This window comes from Cyprinus carpio, chromosome B7 (genome assembly GCF_018340385.1).
Source record: "Cyprinus carpio isolate SPL01 chromosome B7, ASM1834038v1, whole genome shotgun sequence".
Classification (NCBI taxonomy): Eukaryota; Metazoa; Chordata; class Actinopteri; order Cypriniformes; family Cyprinidae; genus Cyprinus; species Cyprinus carpio.
Window position 1 is genome coordinate 25538687 of NC_056603.1, and position 17801 is coordinate 25556487.

A 17801-nucleotide genomic window follows, 5' to 3' on the forward strand; every position below is an offset into this window, starting at 1 on the left:
TAGGGTGCACCGATGAAAAATGCTGCTCATGATTCAAAAACAATCTGGCATTGCATACAGGTTTGATTCTGTTTCGGGAGCACAGGGATTTCACTTTCCAGCAGTTGCCTTTGAGCACCATTTATAATGCTGTTCTCCCTCATACGCTCCAAATTCAACCGTAGTAAATGAGCAGACAGAGATGCTTTGATCTGGTTCTGATATCTGTCGAAATTTTCATCCCACAACAAAGGAGAGAGGGGAGAAATAGGTAAACCCTGGCCTTTTGATCTCCATCCTATAGCGGGCCGTGCGGCCTCTGAAGTGGCATGGGTCATTAAAACTCTTCTGCCATGGAGGCTCGCTTGAGTGCAGATGAGAGAACAAGGTTACAGGAGAGGACTGTGCTGTCAGGAAGATCCAGCTAAGAGGCTTCCAGGTCTCTGGGGCCTCTATCCATCTTTACATGAACATGAAGAGTCCACAGACTGACCTCTAACCAGCAACTCAGACTTTACCTGCAAGCTGATGTAAACTCAGACTACAGAAATATTACTCCCATCCTGGAATAAATAGATTTTAAATTATTTAAATGAGTAAACATTAATATGAATCCATATGCTGAAATGTTTGATGTCTTGTTTGGTATCCTCTGTGCTGGCAAGACAGACCCTCCAAGATGCTTTGTGGATTGATTTGGCATTGTGATGTTGCCCAGAATCAGCCATTGTGTGTCCCACAATGAGGCTGATTCATCCAACAACTCAATTTCACTTTTCAGCCCAAATGAGATTGGGTGTGAGCAAAGGCAATGAGGTCAGTGTGAAAAATAATCTTGTAAGGCATAATGTTCCTCATACATATTTGAAATATGTGAATGTAATTTGAGAGGGAAGTATGCTTAATCTATTCTTTGATGTTAGATGGCAAATCCATCCCCACCTGTCAAGATACTAATCAGTTTCTTTTTTCCTTTTTTTTTCAATGCGGGGGAAACCAAGTTAAGCAAGATTGAATTGTTTTTTTTTTTTTTCTACATTGTCTTCGGGGCCCTTAAAAGCATATTAAACACTAAATATCACACACATTTCAAATTATTTTGGGTATGCAAAGTCATTGCAGAATGTGGGATTACAAGACAGTGTAGTTACAGATGTATTTGCACAAAAAAGAAACAAAAAACCTGCCAATCACAGAACGCACAGCAGAAGGGAAGCATAGGTGCACTGTTTGGAACATGCTGAATGTGTTTCAGTGGCCATCCGGACATCCATTGGACTATCCATCATGTATTTCCAGATTTGCAAGCCGTTATCAGACTAACTTTGATTTGCAGTTGATTGTATCAATTAGATTCACAGCTTCCCAGAAACACATTAGTCCTTTCATTCAGGAATAAGAGAGATTGTATAAATCACTTAAGGTAACAAACAACCCAGAGATGAGACACATTTTTATAGACTTCAGACTTGACTCAGACTCGACCTGAAATGACTCCACACTTGACTCGACTCAAGGAAAAGGACTTGTGAAAATTTTAAAAGCAACTTGAGTTTTTTACCCTTAAATACTTATACAACTCATATTCAAAAGGCGGACTGCATCCTCACCCCGGCATCCATCCGGACCACGAGCCAAGCAGCACATCAAAACACTGAAGCGGATCACATAACAGATGCTCAGGGTCGTTTATGGCAAATATCTTTCAGTGCTATATATCTAATATTTTTATCTAAAGCCAAACGCGCTTTATTCAAGCCCTTTCAGCTCAGTGCGCTTTCTCTCTCTCCAGACGCGCACCGGCGCCAAGTTTAAGAGCTGCAGATACACAGCTTTTTTAACAACAACAGAAATGACAAAATACAGCAGAAAACAACAATGCTGCAAAAATAGTTATTTTTCATACTATCTATTTATCTATCTATAATATATGACTCTGACTGTTCAAACCAGATGTGATAAGACATTTCTGATCTACATTTAGCATTATTAATCTGCAGACTAAGAACATTTCAAAAGAATCATGTCATTATAATTGTGAAAATTGTTGTTAGATGGCTAGGATTAAACTTTGAAAATGCTATATTTCTTTTCTGCTCAAGATGAGAACACTTTGATAATGCTTTTAAGTAGGCTAAAATATTAACAGTATAGATTCCAGGAGGAAAACCCTGAACAGTATATAAAAGTAAAATTCTTTTTTTTTTTCTTTCAGGACCTCTGCTTGGAAGAAAATATAGAGGCCGCGGCTTGGAACTTTAATTGAATACCCAAACTTATTTTATAAAGAAATACTTTATTTGTATGGTTTTGTAATATCTGTGTCACATATTTCCTTGTGTGTCATGTTAGATTGGACTCTTATTTCATTACAGAAAAACTGTTTTGAACATGGTAATGGATTAAAGCATAGCCTGTAAATAACAGGCTGGATGTACAATAACCTTACGTCTTTACGTTTTTTCCTTACAAAGCAGATCATAAGATATATATATATATTATATATATATATATATATATATATATTAGTAATATATATATATATCAGTGGTGGACAAAGTACACAAATCAACTACTTGAGTAAAAGTACAGATACGTATAACAAAATATTACTCCAGTAATAATAAAAGTACTCCTTTTTAAATTTTACTCGAGTGAAAGTACAAATGTACTAGATTTTTTAGTACTTAAGTAAAAAAGTACTGATAGATTTATTTTGCATTTTTATTAGCACATATTATTAGCACATATTCTTTTATAATCCTACTGCTCAAAATACCTGAAATTTTCCCAAAATAACCACTATATGGAGTCAAGATTTATTTTTGTTGTTATGTACTACGTTGACGAGAGTGATGTAGTAATGTTCACTGCGATTTACCTGAGAGAAAACAGATTTGTGACCCTGGAGCACAAAACCAGTCATAAGGGTCAATTTTTCAAAACTGAGATTTACACATAATCCGAAAGCTGAATAAATAAGCTTTCCATTGATGTATGGTTTGTTAGGAGGACAATATTTTTTTGAGATACAACTATTTGAAAATCTGGAATCTGGGGGTGCAAAAAAATCTAAATATTGAGAAAATCATATTTAAAGTTGTTCAAATAAAGTTCTTAACAATGCATATTACTAATCAAAAATAAAGATTTGATATATTTACGGTAGGAAATTTACAAAATATCTTCATGGAACATGATCTTTACTTAATATCCTAATAATTTTTGGCATAAAAGAAAAATTGTTCATTTTGACCCATACAATGTTTTTTGGCTTTTGCTACAAATATACCTGTGCTACTTATGACTGCTTTTGTGCTCCAGGGTCACATTTGACAATCAGATTTTCATCAGCAAGAAAAAAGTGTTGTTGTTTTGCAGACCATCACAGTTATATATGACATGAGAATAAGGCCTAAAGTTAGGAAGAACATTTTAAGGAAAATTTAATTTTCATAATGATTTTTTTCTTCTCAAACATTGTCTGTGGTGTAAAAACACCCCTGGCCAAATGCCCCCAGAGGGCATCACTTCCCACTTTGATAATTACTGCATTTACCATCACAGCCTTTCTTGTCCCCCCAGATGTAAAGTTAATCTATCTAGGTGGTTGAATAAAAATATTTGAACTTTATATCTAAAAATGACCTCAACTTAACACCAGCAAGCTTGTTAGCTAGACAGTTAGCATCAGCTAACAATATTTACTCATTTTCAGTATGGTTCGGAATAAATATTCATATCTGCCTACTTGGGTAGTTAATCCAAACAATATAAAAATTTAGACTGTTGATAAACAATATAAAAACAGACGTTACATAGGGCATGTGTAGCATTTTAATAAAACTGTTAACGTTACGGCAGCGGTGAACGTGCATGCGTTATTTTATGTGTTATTTCTGTGTTAAATTTTTATTTTATGTGTTATTTCTGTGTTAATTTTAATGTGTCCGCTTTTTGTTTTTTAACCTAAGAACTTATGCTGATGTGTCTGCGTTCAAGCATTTCAGTGTGCAGAACCATCACATTATATATGACATGAGACTAAGGCCTAAAGTTAGGAAGAACATTTTAAGGAAAATTTAATTTTCATAATGATTTTTTTCTTCTCAAACATTGTCTGTGGTGTAAAAACACCCCTGGCCAAATGCCCCCAGAGGGCATCACTTCCCACTTTGATAATTACTGCATTTACCATCACAGCCTTTCTTGTCCCCCCAGATGTAAAGTTAATCTATCTAGGTGGTTTGAATAAAAATATTTGAACTTTATATCTAAAAATGACCTCAACTTAACACCAGCAAGCTTGTTAGCTAGACAGTTAGCATCAGCTAACAATATTTACTCATTTTCAGTATGGTTCGGAATAAATATTCATATCTGCCTACTTGGGTAGTTAATCCAAACAATATAAAAATTTAGACTGTTGATAAACAATATAAAAACAGACGTTACATAGGGCATGTGTAGCATTTTAATAAAACTGTTAACGTTACGGCAGCGGTGAACGTGAACGTGCATGCGTTATTTTATGTGTTATTTCTGTGTTATTTTTATTTTATGTGTTATTTCTGTGTTATTTTAATGTGTCCGCTTTTTGTTTTTTAACCTAAGACACTTATGCTGATGTGTCTGCGTTCAAGCATTTCAGTGAGCTTAAATAGATCACCCTTTACAGCAGATTTAGTTCACAAACAACTGACAGTTTTGACCTAAATATGTTTTTATATGTTTGACAGTTATAATAATTAATCCTAAAATTCGACATTAGCAACTTACTTTTAGTAGCATAAATAGCGTGCGCCCGCACTCACAAGATCTCCCGGTTTCTTTGTGAATTCAGTTCATTGGAGACTCGCACTTAAACGGATCATTTGAATCAGTGAGTTGTCGACTCGAGAACAGCTACAATCGGATCATTCTAATTCGTGAATTAATCGTTTGGTGCAATTTGCGATCCCATTTAAAAGGTTCATTGAAAAGAATCAGTTCGTTCTTGAATCAGAAACCGCTTCTGCGTGTCGGGGCACGTGATATACAGTATTATAAGGAGTAACGATATGTTTTATGAAATGTAGTGAAGTAAAAATATCTTATGCTTTGGAATGTAGTGAAGTAAAAGTAAAAGTTACTCAAAATAAAACTATTCCAGTAAAGTACAGATACTTGAAAAATTTACTTAAGTACAGTAACGAAGTAAAGCTACTCCGTTAGTCCACCACTGATATATATATATAGTTTATAGCCTATAAAACAGATTCGTAAATAGGAAGATTTCAATGCATGAGGATTCTGAATGAGATTTTTTTAGCAAGCCATTAAATGACTTGAGACTCGACTCGGACTCATGACCAAAGACTTGAGACTTGACTCAGACTCCAGGTTAAAGACTTCAGACTTGACTCGGACTCCAAATTAAAGACTTGTGGACATCTCTGGACTTGTGCAAAACAGATTGGTGGACATAACAGTGGCAGATGAGAAATGGGTTTTCAAAACCTTGGACCACTCAGATCCAACTCCATTTTCTGGGTTTCACATTGTCTAGATAAACAGTCTATGAGAGTTTTACTTTGAGTGGCATTTAGAAACTCTTCTTAGCACCAAAACAATGAAGTGCTTGTGATATTTATTTATTTGTCAAAATGATGCATTTTAGAATTATCTTTGAGCATCACAGATGCTCATGCCACTGCCAGTATCACACAAATGTGTTTCTAAAGACAAACACCAAAACACAGTCTGGTTGTTTATCATCAGTATGATGGTACAAAACCACCAGATATCCGTGATGGTTTTAGCAGCAGGTGCAAAAACAGACCTGAAACAGACTGCTAGTAATCTGGTAATCTGGTCTAGTGTTTCAAGCTTTTCCAAGAGGAATATACGGTCTCATTCATCAAGGCTGACAGACTATACCTAAGCACCTGAGAGCTGCCATCCAATATCATATACTCAAATCCATTCTCATCCAGACACGCCGAGGGTCACATCATAGCCCCTTTCGCAGGAAGACTCCCTCACACACAATCTTAATGGCCACTATATCACTAGTCTTTTCACATTTTTCTCCCTCATATCTCTATTCTGGCCATATGACATTAACAATATACATCAAGATAATGATGATGATATTAGCGCTGAAGACAGATGACAGAAATGATGTTTGTGATAATGATATGTCACTTATTAATGAATAAGAGTTTTGCATTCTTAACTCGTCAATGTATTCTAGATTAATCGTTAATTCATTGTCGTTTCAAAAACAAAAATTGAAAAATAACATTGCTAATAATTTCACTAATATTCAACACTATCAATTTTCAGTTTTTTAAGTCGATCATGACTGGGTTTTTACAATCAATGCTCTTTTACCTAATAAATGCAAATGCATTTAAATAAAGAGTAATCAAAATAAAATGCATGACTGTTTTTTTGTTGCACCAACTATGCAGAAACAAAAGCAGAATATGCACAGCATGAAAAATCATTATTTTTTTTAGGACAGTGCAAGATTAACTGGACTGGAGATTTGCCAAGTTGATGGGGAGACATCCATGAGGATGTAACTGCTTTACTCACCAGCTCCATCTTTTAGTATCAGGAACTTGGACCAGTTTCTCTTAAATCCAACAAGCAAGCTTCATCTACTTTAAAACTTATTTTGTTAAATAAATAAATAATAAAAAGAAGCATTTGTTGCATTCTTTTCCAGGGCTAATGCTCAGCCACTATAAGCAACAAAGAAAGTCTCTTGCATGTCTCACTCAAGCTGGAGGAGAGTGCATGGGGGACTAATTATGCTGGCACAACCTCAACACTCAGTGGGAGAAATTTCTCTCTTGTGGAGAGTTCTGGGTACAGTTAGGCGCCCACTGGTCTGAAACACTGGAATGGGGCATAAAGAGAAATCATTTGTGGCTCTACCGATCATTTGACTAATGGCTTCCATAGTATTGTAATCAAAGGGTATGAAAAGCCAAAAAAGTTCAAAAGAAAGTGAAAATTTGAGATGAGATATCATATACACACCAGATTACACATTTAAATGCTTCTGAAATATCAAAACATGTCAAGCTGAAAATGCATCCTACTAAAAATTAGCTCACATGGTGCAAAAAAAATAAAATAAAATGCAAAACAGGCCCTAGCATGAGGTTTCACAACACGACAGAAACCGTCTCCTCATTTTTTTACACTCTGTTTTGTTTGTTTCACCTCTTGGGCAGCTTTCAGATGAGAAAATATTTTGCATCATGACCCTGATCAAAATGCAGCTGACATTGTGGAGAACAATGCCAGTGCATTTAAATGGACGACGCGTGCGGCGGCTGAAGAATGGCACTAAATGAAACAGGCTTCAAAGCAGGGTGGCTCAGCCTGCCTTTGTTACCCAGACTTTGTATGAGGATGGATAAAAACCTTGAGTTGATTCTGTGAATATGCAATGGCTTACAACAAATCCCTGGGCTGTGTCAAGAGCTCTCGTTTGAGCCGCTGTGCTCTACAACAACGGTGCTCCACTGGGAGCAACAGTTTCAGCATATACGCCAAAGGGTTACATGAATTATCAATAACAGTGTATATTCTGCTCACTATATGCCCTGTTTAGTCATTCTAAATGGACAGTGTGCTCTTATCACTCTCTGTTGCTGGGTAACAGCTGAAGAGAACCGTTATGTGCTTCTGGTGCCTTTAGAGGGGCCATTTTGACTCATAATTCCTGAAAAGGGTCTCTGAAAGCAGCTGTGTCTTTGTGAGGTAAAACTGGCACCTCTGTACACACAATACAGTGTGACCCAATAAGCCCAAATCATTTAGAATAATTCCTCCTTGAAAAGAAAGACTAATGACATAAGCTACTGAGATACACTATAGCTCAGGAACAGCATGTATGGAGCTTTTAAATGAATGTCCTTGTTTTTGATTTAATCATCCCTGAAAAATAAACACGAAATGTTTGCAATGGCTACAGTGATAGTTCAACCAACCAAAAAAAATAAAAAACTGTCATAATTTACATGTCATCCCAAACCCGTATGACTGTTCTTCTTCTGCTGAGCAGAAAGGAAGATATTCTGAAGAATGTTTTTGTCCACAAAATGAAAGGAAATGGGGTCCAAGAACCCTTTGGCTTTTAATATATGGAAAAAAACAAGAAAAAAAAAAACATTTTTCACCCAAGACCCAGACATTTTTCAAAATGTCTTCTTTTGTGCAACACAGAAGAAAGAAGGGTTTAGAACAACACAAGGGTGAGTAATAGAGATGTGCCCAAAGCTGAATACCTTATTTGAAAAGGCATGGATAATGACTCCAAAATGAATTATATATATATATATATATATTATATTATATATATATATATATATATATATATATATATATATATATATATATACATATATATATACACACCTTGTGAACACACACACACACACCAAATAGTAGGAAAAATATTTGGCAGACATAGTCTGTGTTTGCTGGATGACAGGTTAGTCAAAGGATAGCCTCTAAGATCACTACACACAATAATGAGTATGTGAAGTGAATAAATGTCAACAGTAATATCAACAAAGATACAAAATCATACACACCTCAAACCTTGAGCACTGAATATTTTTGTTCAAACTTTTTTTCCTACAGAACTACATTAGAGGGGCTTCTCATCTAATCTGATGCATTTACGGTTTAAGCCCCATCAAATTCCAGATTTCATCCAAACAGATACAGCTTTGAGACTGAGATTGCAACAGATAGCTTTGCCTATTAGCGAGTAACTTACACAATGTTTTTTTTTGTGCAAACTATGCATTTAATAGTTTTAATTGTATTGCAAATCACTTTCACTACTATTGGGGTGGGATACGGGTAAGGTTAGGCACAGGTTTTGTAGTATGGGTAGGTTTAAGGGTGGGTTAAGGTGTAAGGGATAGGTCAACAATGTAATCATAAATGTAATTACAGAAATAATATACAGTGGTAATTATATGCAGGCATATTTTGGTTTATATAGGTAAAATGCAAAAACATGTATGTACACAAGTGTATTGTATCAAATTTTTGATTTAAATGTAAGTACAAGGCCACCTAATATAAAGTGGGACCATAGTGTTATATTATTTTAGTTACAAGATGTGCATTCATGAGAAAGGTGCACAGGTCAGTTCTAACAAAGCTGAGTACAAACTGTGATGTGTTAAAATAGCTCGTCTTTGACATTCACAAAGAGACACCTAAATAGTTTTTTTTTTTTCTCTTTTTTTTTTTTCACAACAGGTCCCTGCTAAACTCATTCTCACTTCTGACAGGCTGCCTGTGAAAAGCAAACTTAGTCTATGCACCTAACTTTGTGTCTGCCATCGATTGTTCTCTCTCCTCTCATCTGCCGTCCATAGGCCTGTTGCTATGATGCCGTTGGTTTTCTGAAGCAAGCTGAATAGGCTCTACAAAGAAACGCATTTACTGAAGAGAGATGCTGTGTTCTGAAGGCACAGTGGCATTCATCTAGCCTTGTTATTCTGTCCCTGAAATGAACGTGTCCTTCCTCTCATGCCCTTTACTTTGTTATGCTCAAAGGGCATGGTGAGGAAAATCCACTCTGGCATCCATTCGCTCCACAGACGTAAACAAAACAGCACTCTGTCAGATGTACAGCTTCAGCTAGGTTCAATACTATAATTTGACGATAAGAACAAACTACATATCATGAAAGATGTTGCCCCCTCCTTCCCACCCACTCACTCACTCATGAAAGCTGTTTTACATATCACCATTTTATACCCTAAAAGACAGACATGCACAGGAAGTATGTAGACTGCAGATAAGAACAAAAGAAAGGAAGCCGATATGACTCGAACACTCCAGTGGGATCATATCCATCGCCATGACGATGGGGGAGTAGTTAACATTTCATAAGCTCTGCATTCCTGGGTCATTTGCATATGCATCGGCGCCTGTTTTTCTCACATGCGCCTCTGTCCAAGTCTTTGGAGTGTGTTGAAGTGTTTTACACGACATGACAACCGAGATCACAATAAATAAGGCAACTAGCTATCTCACAATCTCTGATCACCATCCTTTATGAAAAAAATGCATAAATAAATAAATAAATAACAAATCCTGATTTCCTGGTTTAATTATTTAAACAGAACAGAATAAAAAGTGTAAAAGGAACTGCATCACTTTCTCACCAATTGCTCCTCTGCAGTGAATGAGTCAGAGAGTCCAGATAACAACATCCAGTAAGCAACATGACGGTGAGTTTGTAATAAACACATCCATTAAAATGGAGTCCTCAAACCTTCAAATGAGTCCTCTATTCATAATATTGCTGTCTCCAGTAGAGAGAGAGACAAGAAAAAAAAGTTGATTGTCTAAATCAGGTGAGAAATATGCACAGATCAAGCACCCATTCGCTGCAGAGGATCTATTGGTGAGCAAGTGATGTGATGCTAAATTTCTCCACATCAATATGTGCACTGCACAATATCTTGATTTTCATTTGGTTATCCCTTTAGCTAGAACTAGACACAAATGTTATTGATATTAATTAATTACTGTATTGGAAATTAATCTAGGCTTTTCTTCTGATCTAATAAAATTGCAACAAATGAAACAGAGCTCTAGGATAAATTTGCAAGAGAAACAGCAACATGGTGAACAGTGAAGTGTGAATCTGGCAAGCGATTAACAAAAGCTGTTAAAGTGTTTATGTGCAGAGGAGAGCTCTTGTGTTTTAAACATGAGTGCAGAGGTCACGCTCACACCTGTCCACACTCAAAACTGAGAGTTTGCATGAGAATGATTTTCAGAGAGCCATCAAAACTGCTCGCATTTATGTTCATTTTCATGTCCCTGCTATCCTCACAGGCATAGAAAGCATAGCTTAGTATGTTTTCCAACTGCTACGTAGGTTGTGTTTCTGAGCTCTATATCTTGCTATGATCCATTATCTGCCAGTGCGGGTCAGATTTTGAAATGTAATTGTTACTGACAGGGTCATAGGGCAGAAACACCATAGGTTTAGTATCGATCAGCGAAAATCTGCATCATCCACGTCAGGGACTAAAACACCTGCGGGCCACGATGCTCACGGTCATTTATCTTCCTGCCGCTAAAAGCTGACCTAGCAATCAATACAACCCAAACACACAGGTATCAAAACAAGCCAGGATCGAGCTGCTGCCCCTGATTTACTCACCACAAAACTTTTACAGTGTGCATGCAATTAACACCAGGCTGTAAACAAATCTGAGTGCCATTCTCGGAACAGAAGCAGTCCGTATGTGAGAGGTTTCACAGAACACTGCCTCATGTTTACACATTCAGACCGGCCTCACCGCAAATTAAATAAATGAACTGCTGGATCGCTAATGCAAGAATTATCGCCAGCCAATGCAATAACTGAAATGCAGTGGGAATAAATAACATCCGTTTAATCCCTTAAAAGAGGGGCAGAAAAGAGAGGGAATAAAAGTTACGTGCTTGGGATTACAGCTGTTCCCTGAGTAGCATTTAAATCTCCTCAGCTGCATCATCTTATCAATCACTTGCTAAGCACTCAGGACATCTCTGAATGCATTCATTTTCACTGATGTCAGCCACAAAGGGAGACAACATGAAATACGAGCAAAGCCCTGGTGAAGGGCTTTCTTCTTTGACTCAACTGAAACCAATCGCGAGTGCATTAATTCTGCGCAGCTGCAGAGCAGAATTGTAATCTTCTCTCGGTCTCCTTTCTCTTTCCCTTTCCTTTTTCTTTCCCCCAAGCAGACTTAGCATAATGCTGCTGTGTCTCAATGAGAAGCCTTCAGGCAGTTAGCATTGCTCACTGATGGCAGGCTTTTGTCCACCTAAAGGAGCGCTCCCTATCAAGGGCTTCTAAAACTCAGCAGTCAGAATAATGTGCATCAGTTTACAGCTTACAATGTCTCCACACCGATGAATGGTATTTGAGCAGTAAAGTCCATGAAGCTCACAATAAATCTATCACTTATTGTTTTAACACACCAAATGTCACACACCCTTAATTTTCAGATGTCAGACTAAACAAATGAATAAAACAGGCCATTTGGAGTGCACAATTATTATGTGTTGACCTTCTTTTGGGTGAAGATAGGCAGAGAATCCTCTGGAGTGTTTGACGATGGTGGGGATGATAGGCACTTACTCATTTGTGCCGCTCGTTGCATTCGGTCGAAAAGTGGTTCTGAAGCAATTTTTCATGGCAGCAAATATGAATAATAACAATCCCTGGTGATACATAATTACAGCAACCTTGTAGACCACAGAAAGGGCACAGCAGCAAGAGCAATCTCTTCTAAAAACTATTTACCATACGAAAGATAAAACTATGGAGCATATTTACATCAGGATTTGGCCCATTATATGTCTACAGTATAATATCAGAGGCATCTGATTCCACTCCGGGAGCCCCACCTTCCTCCGAAAGTAAGATCTAACCTGCTCCAACATACATGCCTGGAAGTTTCGACTGATACTGAAGACCTAGCGGGTTCAAGTGAGTTTAATTAGGGTTGGAACTGGGGTGGGCGATATGGAAAAAATATCTTATCACTATTTATTTATTTATTAATTTATTTATTTATTTAAATATCACGATTCATGATTTTATCATGATTCTTTGTCATGTTGGTTTTACTATTTTACTCTTGTCTGAGCAGTACAGGCAAACTAATTTCCCTATTATGAAGAAAAAAGCCTTTCAAGGTTACAAAAAAAAAAAAAAAAAAAAAAAAAAAAAAAAGATTGGCAGATATTTAGGCCAAAGTGGGAGAAGATAAAAATCCTTGACATTATTTTCTTTATTATTAAAAAATAAGAACAAAGATACACATTACAACTACATATAATATACAAATAAATCAAACTGTGCTTTATTTTCAGGTACAATAGGTGTATTTAGCAGGAGCATTCTAGAAACTGAATGAACAAATATAAAAATAAAACACTATATAGACTGATTCCTATTAAAGCAACTGTATTAAAGTTATTCATTCAAGAGTAGTGAGTTATTTTTCTTTGTGTTTTGTTGTTTTATTAACATTAAAGGAATAGTTCACCCAAAAATAAAAAAAAATAAAATTCTGTCATCTGTCTGTCAGTTCTGTCATAGTGTTTTATTTTTATAGCATCATTTACTCACTCAAAAGTTGTTTTAAACCTGAATGAGTTTCTTTTTTCTGCTGAGCATAAATGCTATTTTGAAGAACTTGGAAAACCAAACATTTGCTAGTCCCCAGTGGGTTCCTTAGTATTTTTTCCTACTATCAAATTCAATGCGGACCAGCAACTGTTTGGTTACCCACATTCTTTATAATATCTTCTTTTGTGTTCAGCACAAGAAAGAAATGAATACAGGTGAGGGACGACATTTGAGTGAGTAAATAATGACAGAAATAACATTTTAGGGTGAACTATCCATTTAATGACAGTCAGCAGCATGTTTAATACTGTCCCTTTAAGACCTGCACGCATCTAATATACAGGCACGCATCCGTTTTTCTCTCAATTGTTTACTTTTATTTTAAACATAACTAATAACTAAGAGTCTATATGTAAACTTTGTGTGTTTTGACAGTATTAGCGTAAAAGATAGCTAAGTTCAGTAATCAGGTGCTGTTTGACAGGCTTTTTAGTGTGCACTCTTCGGTTGTATGCGCTCAGAAAAAACGCACATCATACCATAAAATATTTAACTAATAAATATTTAAATAAATATGTATTCAAATATATTATCGTGGAGACATTTTTATCATCCACGATCAAAAATTTACATATCGCACACCCCTAGTTGGAGCTAAACTTTGGATAAACGTATCTGCTAAATTAATAAATGTAGGACTGGGCCCTTCTATATAAGAGCCTACAGTTCTTGAACAAACAGAATAATATGGTTTTGAGAATCACCAGCAGTGTTCAAGATATATGTTCTAATATAACTTAAGTGTTTGGGGTTCGAGATTGCCCAATGCCATTTTAAAAGCTCAAAATTTTAAAATGTATTTTGCAATAACAGGTTGATATTTTATGACATTATGCAATATGAATGATGACACTATTAGAGACTTTGAGACACTAGAAATAAAACATTAAATAATCTGAAGCAGTAAAACTATAATAAATATCAGTCACTGAAAAAATCAATGAGGTATGAAGCTTCAGTAAAACTGGATTTGAAATAGGTCAGTCAAAATAATAAAAATAAATAATATAACAATAATAATAATAATAATAATAATAATTATTATTATTATTATTATTATTATTATTATTATTATTATTATTATTATGATTAATAATAATATTAATAATCACAATAATTGTATTAAATTACTATTCATAACTATAGCCTATAATAGAATGTATATATTTAGTAGTATATAATATATATATTTTAATTTATATATCTATTATATATTAATACAGAAAAAATACAAAGCTATGATTATGTAATTTGCAATATTTGCATTTATTTACAAAGACACATTTGTAAATTGTCAATAATTTTCACAATCAGTAATACTTAAATTTACAAGTGAATGAATAAATTAATTAATCAATAAATAGCAATAATAATAATAATAATAATAATAATAATAATAATAATAATAATAATAAAAAATCCCACCTAGCCTATATATTTTAATGATAACTGTAATTATGTGTAATTTTGACAAACTAAAGAAATTAGAGTAGACTGTTGATATTTTCTCTAAATACATTTTCAGTTTGCTGTATTTTAACACATAGGCTAGATATTTATTTGTCATTTGCATATTATTATTATTATCATCATCATTATTTCAAGTTAATTTATTAATACTAGAAAATTCATGTTATTTCTAGATGTTAAATAGTCCGCATTATTTAGTAGCATAGTAGCATTATTTCTGACTTGAAATTTAAGTAAAATAAATTATTTTCACACTATTTATACAGCAACATACAGTTGGGTTAGATGGGGGTGTGAGCAAACCTGCATGCTCTCCGCGAACACTGACATGGTCATCAGTTGGGATGACGCAGAGAGGCCAGTGGATGAACAGCGCTTGTTCTCATGTTGTACTTTAACACACGATCAGGGTTCTGCAAAAAAACGTAACCTGTGCTCATCTGTGTCGGAAGTGACATACAGAGCACGCAGCACGCATGCTGCAGCGCGCTCTCTAGCTTTGGATGAATGTACAGCTCGAGAAAAAAAAAAAAAAAAACCTTATTTGTGGAGACAGAGTGCTTCCAACGTATGGCACCTGGTAAGAGTCACAGTATTGAGCAATGTAGAGGAGAGTCTTTGTCCTTGAGATTTTAATTAATCTGTTTTGATCATTTTGATTTATTGCGGTTGCCAAAAGTGTTCACAGAACGTGTCGCTTTTAAAACGCTAGACGCATCACCGAGGGATGAGTTAAAAAGTTTAACTTTATTTAATTTAGCACAACGTCTTAAAAACGTAGTCGCGGCACAAACGATTGATATAGAAGCGCATGTTTACAGAGAACGGCTATTAAAATCAGCACTCGTGTGGAACGCAACAACATTCTGTGTGAATCGGCCCTAATACTCTCCATATATATGCCAATAAATTGCTGACAAAAACAGTAAACTAACTGGATTTGATGAGAAGAGAAACCCACTGAAACAGTAGGTGTTGTTTATCCAGTTGTCTATTATAGAGCACTGCATCTGTCTTTTACAGTGATGTGAAGCTTTGTCTGTAGCCCTTTCTCCAGGGTGTTTTCTTGAGATATGTTTTCAATAACACACTGGACTACAGGGAAATAACAGTTTGAGGACCTCCAAGATTGACAATGAAATAGGTCAATTAAATTCCAAGAATCAATATTCAAAACTGCTCAGTAATTGTCAAAACCGGAGTGAACATTTGAAAAAGTTCCTGCAGGGAGGAATTCAGAATAAATTGTGGCCCACTGATAGCGTCGTTTATTTGCACGTGCTGTCTGCATTGTTTTAGTAACCGATTCACTAAAGGAATTATGCAAATCAGGAAATGAAACAAACATGCCCCCAAAAACTGTGCTGAATGCAATTTGCAGGGGTTTGCACTGAATACAAGTGTATAGTGAATTCTCCTCTCTATACATAATGAAAGCCACTGGTTTCCTTTGCACATCCCCATCAACACTTCACCTATATATATATATATATATATATATATATATATATATAAGATTTTTCGTATTTTTGTACAATATTATAATAATAAATAATGTATTTGTTTCTCATGTTGAGAAGTTATGATTGGATTTAAAAGATTGGATATCACAGCTATTTACAACAGCTCAGTGATTCTCTTGAGATTGCGTTACAATAATTACACTTGAGAATGACTTGAGAGTACAGTGCAGTCATTATAATGTTCTTCTTTTTGATTTTCTTTTTTTTTTTTTTTTTCTGAAGTTTGCCATCTTCTGTTCCCCTATACTTTTAATTAGTTACTTAAAGCTGACATTTTCATTACATATATATACACACTTTTCCCCCCCAGCACATGACCACAAAACTTCATTACACTCTTGGCTGTAGACCATTTGTTATAACTTTGAAGGGCTTTATTGCAAGTAATAACTTGCCAATGAATTAATTATGCCTTCATTTTTGTACTTTGCAAATGAAAAAGTTTTCACAGAGGGACATTTTCTCTGAGGACGAAGTTAAAAAGCCACAAAAAAAAAAAAAAAAAATGCTCCGTGATTGGCTGACCTTGTCAACGAGATAATGCCCGCCTATCGAGTTTGCAGTCGGTCCTCCTCAAACAAGCCCGTGGAAATGGATGCCACTATGTGCGGATATACTCACCCACTCAGACGTTACCACTTTTTCATGTCTAAATCTAAAAGAACTTGAAATGAATGGCTAGAAACACTAACTCAACAGTAAGTGAGACTATTTTTAATGACACTATTTTAAAACTTAAACGTATAATGCAAAAATGCATGAGCTCAAAGGAGACCTGAATATTTACATATATTTAGAGGTAAAGTGTCTGTACATTTTTCCCACCATGCTTAGAAGTTCAACAAACTCATACTTCTCACCTACACCTTTTACTTTCCATTTTGATACACATCATTTTATTTTACACTCAAGAGACATGTCTTACTTTCAACGAAGCCTTGAGGGGGAAACCTTAAGGATCCCTTCCGCTGATTTCCCAAACCTCCCACTATTGTTATCAACCTGACCCAACCCTCTTCCCTTGACAGAGAAATACTTACTGTAAGATGTGTTGCTCCATTACGTGGCTATTTAAGTCCTGAAGAACTTACACTCTGATCATTCAGATGTGAGGTGGAGTAATATTATTTATTCATCAGAAGAGTGTGAGTGTAGAGCACAACTCTACCATCTCTCTTGCCTGGAGGGAGCTGCGTCCTTGTAATGCAAATTAGGCATTGTGCCGCCTGAGTTTCCGATAGCTCTGCGGGGCCATACCTGTGTCCTCTGGACAAATGCTTAATTTGCACACGTTTAACACAAATGTTGTGTCAAGTTAGACACGTTCAACACTGGTCACCTTTCCCACTTTAATGTTTTGACCTATTTAAAGACTTGTTGCTTCTGACAGCATGATTCTTCTAATTAAATTCTGTCAGCTTACCCTCATTTTGAAGAAAGTTTCAGCTGTTTTCATCAACAGAATGAACGTTGGTGAGCAATTCAGTATCTTCTCATCCTTAACACCAAGTGAATTCATACAAATGTGCAGAAGGTCCTAAGTGAAGACATCCAGTGAGATGGACTGCTCATTTCAACTAATTAGGTCAGGATGGCAATTA

General features: G+C 35.6%; 1 long non-coding RNA gene across 2 annotated transcripts in view; it reads right to left on the reverse strand.

The window, feature by feature from the left end:
• LOC122137989 overlaps positions 1 to 16017 on the reverse strand; it is a 28766-nt gene extending 12749 nt beyond the window's left edge. For both annotated transcript variants that reach the window (XR_006155208.1, XR_006155207.1), the window contains exon 1: positions 14981 to 16017. This is a non-coding gene — a long non-coding RNA (uncharacterized LOC122137989). The remainder of the gene's footprint in view (positions 1 to 14980) is intronic.
• Between the last annotated feature and the right edge of the window lie 1784 nt (positions 16018 to 17801).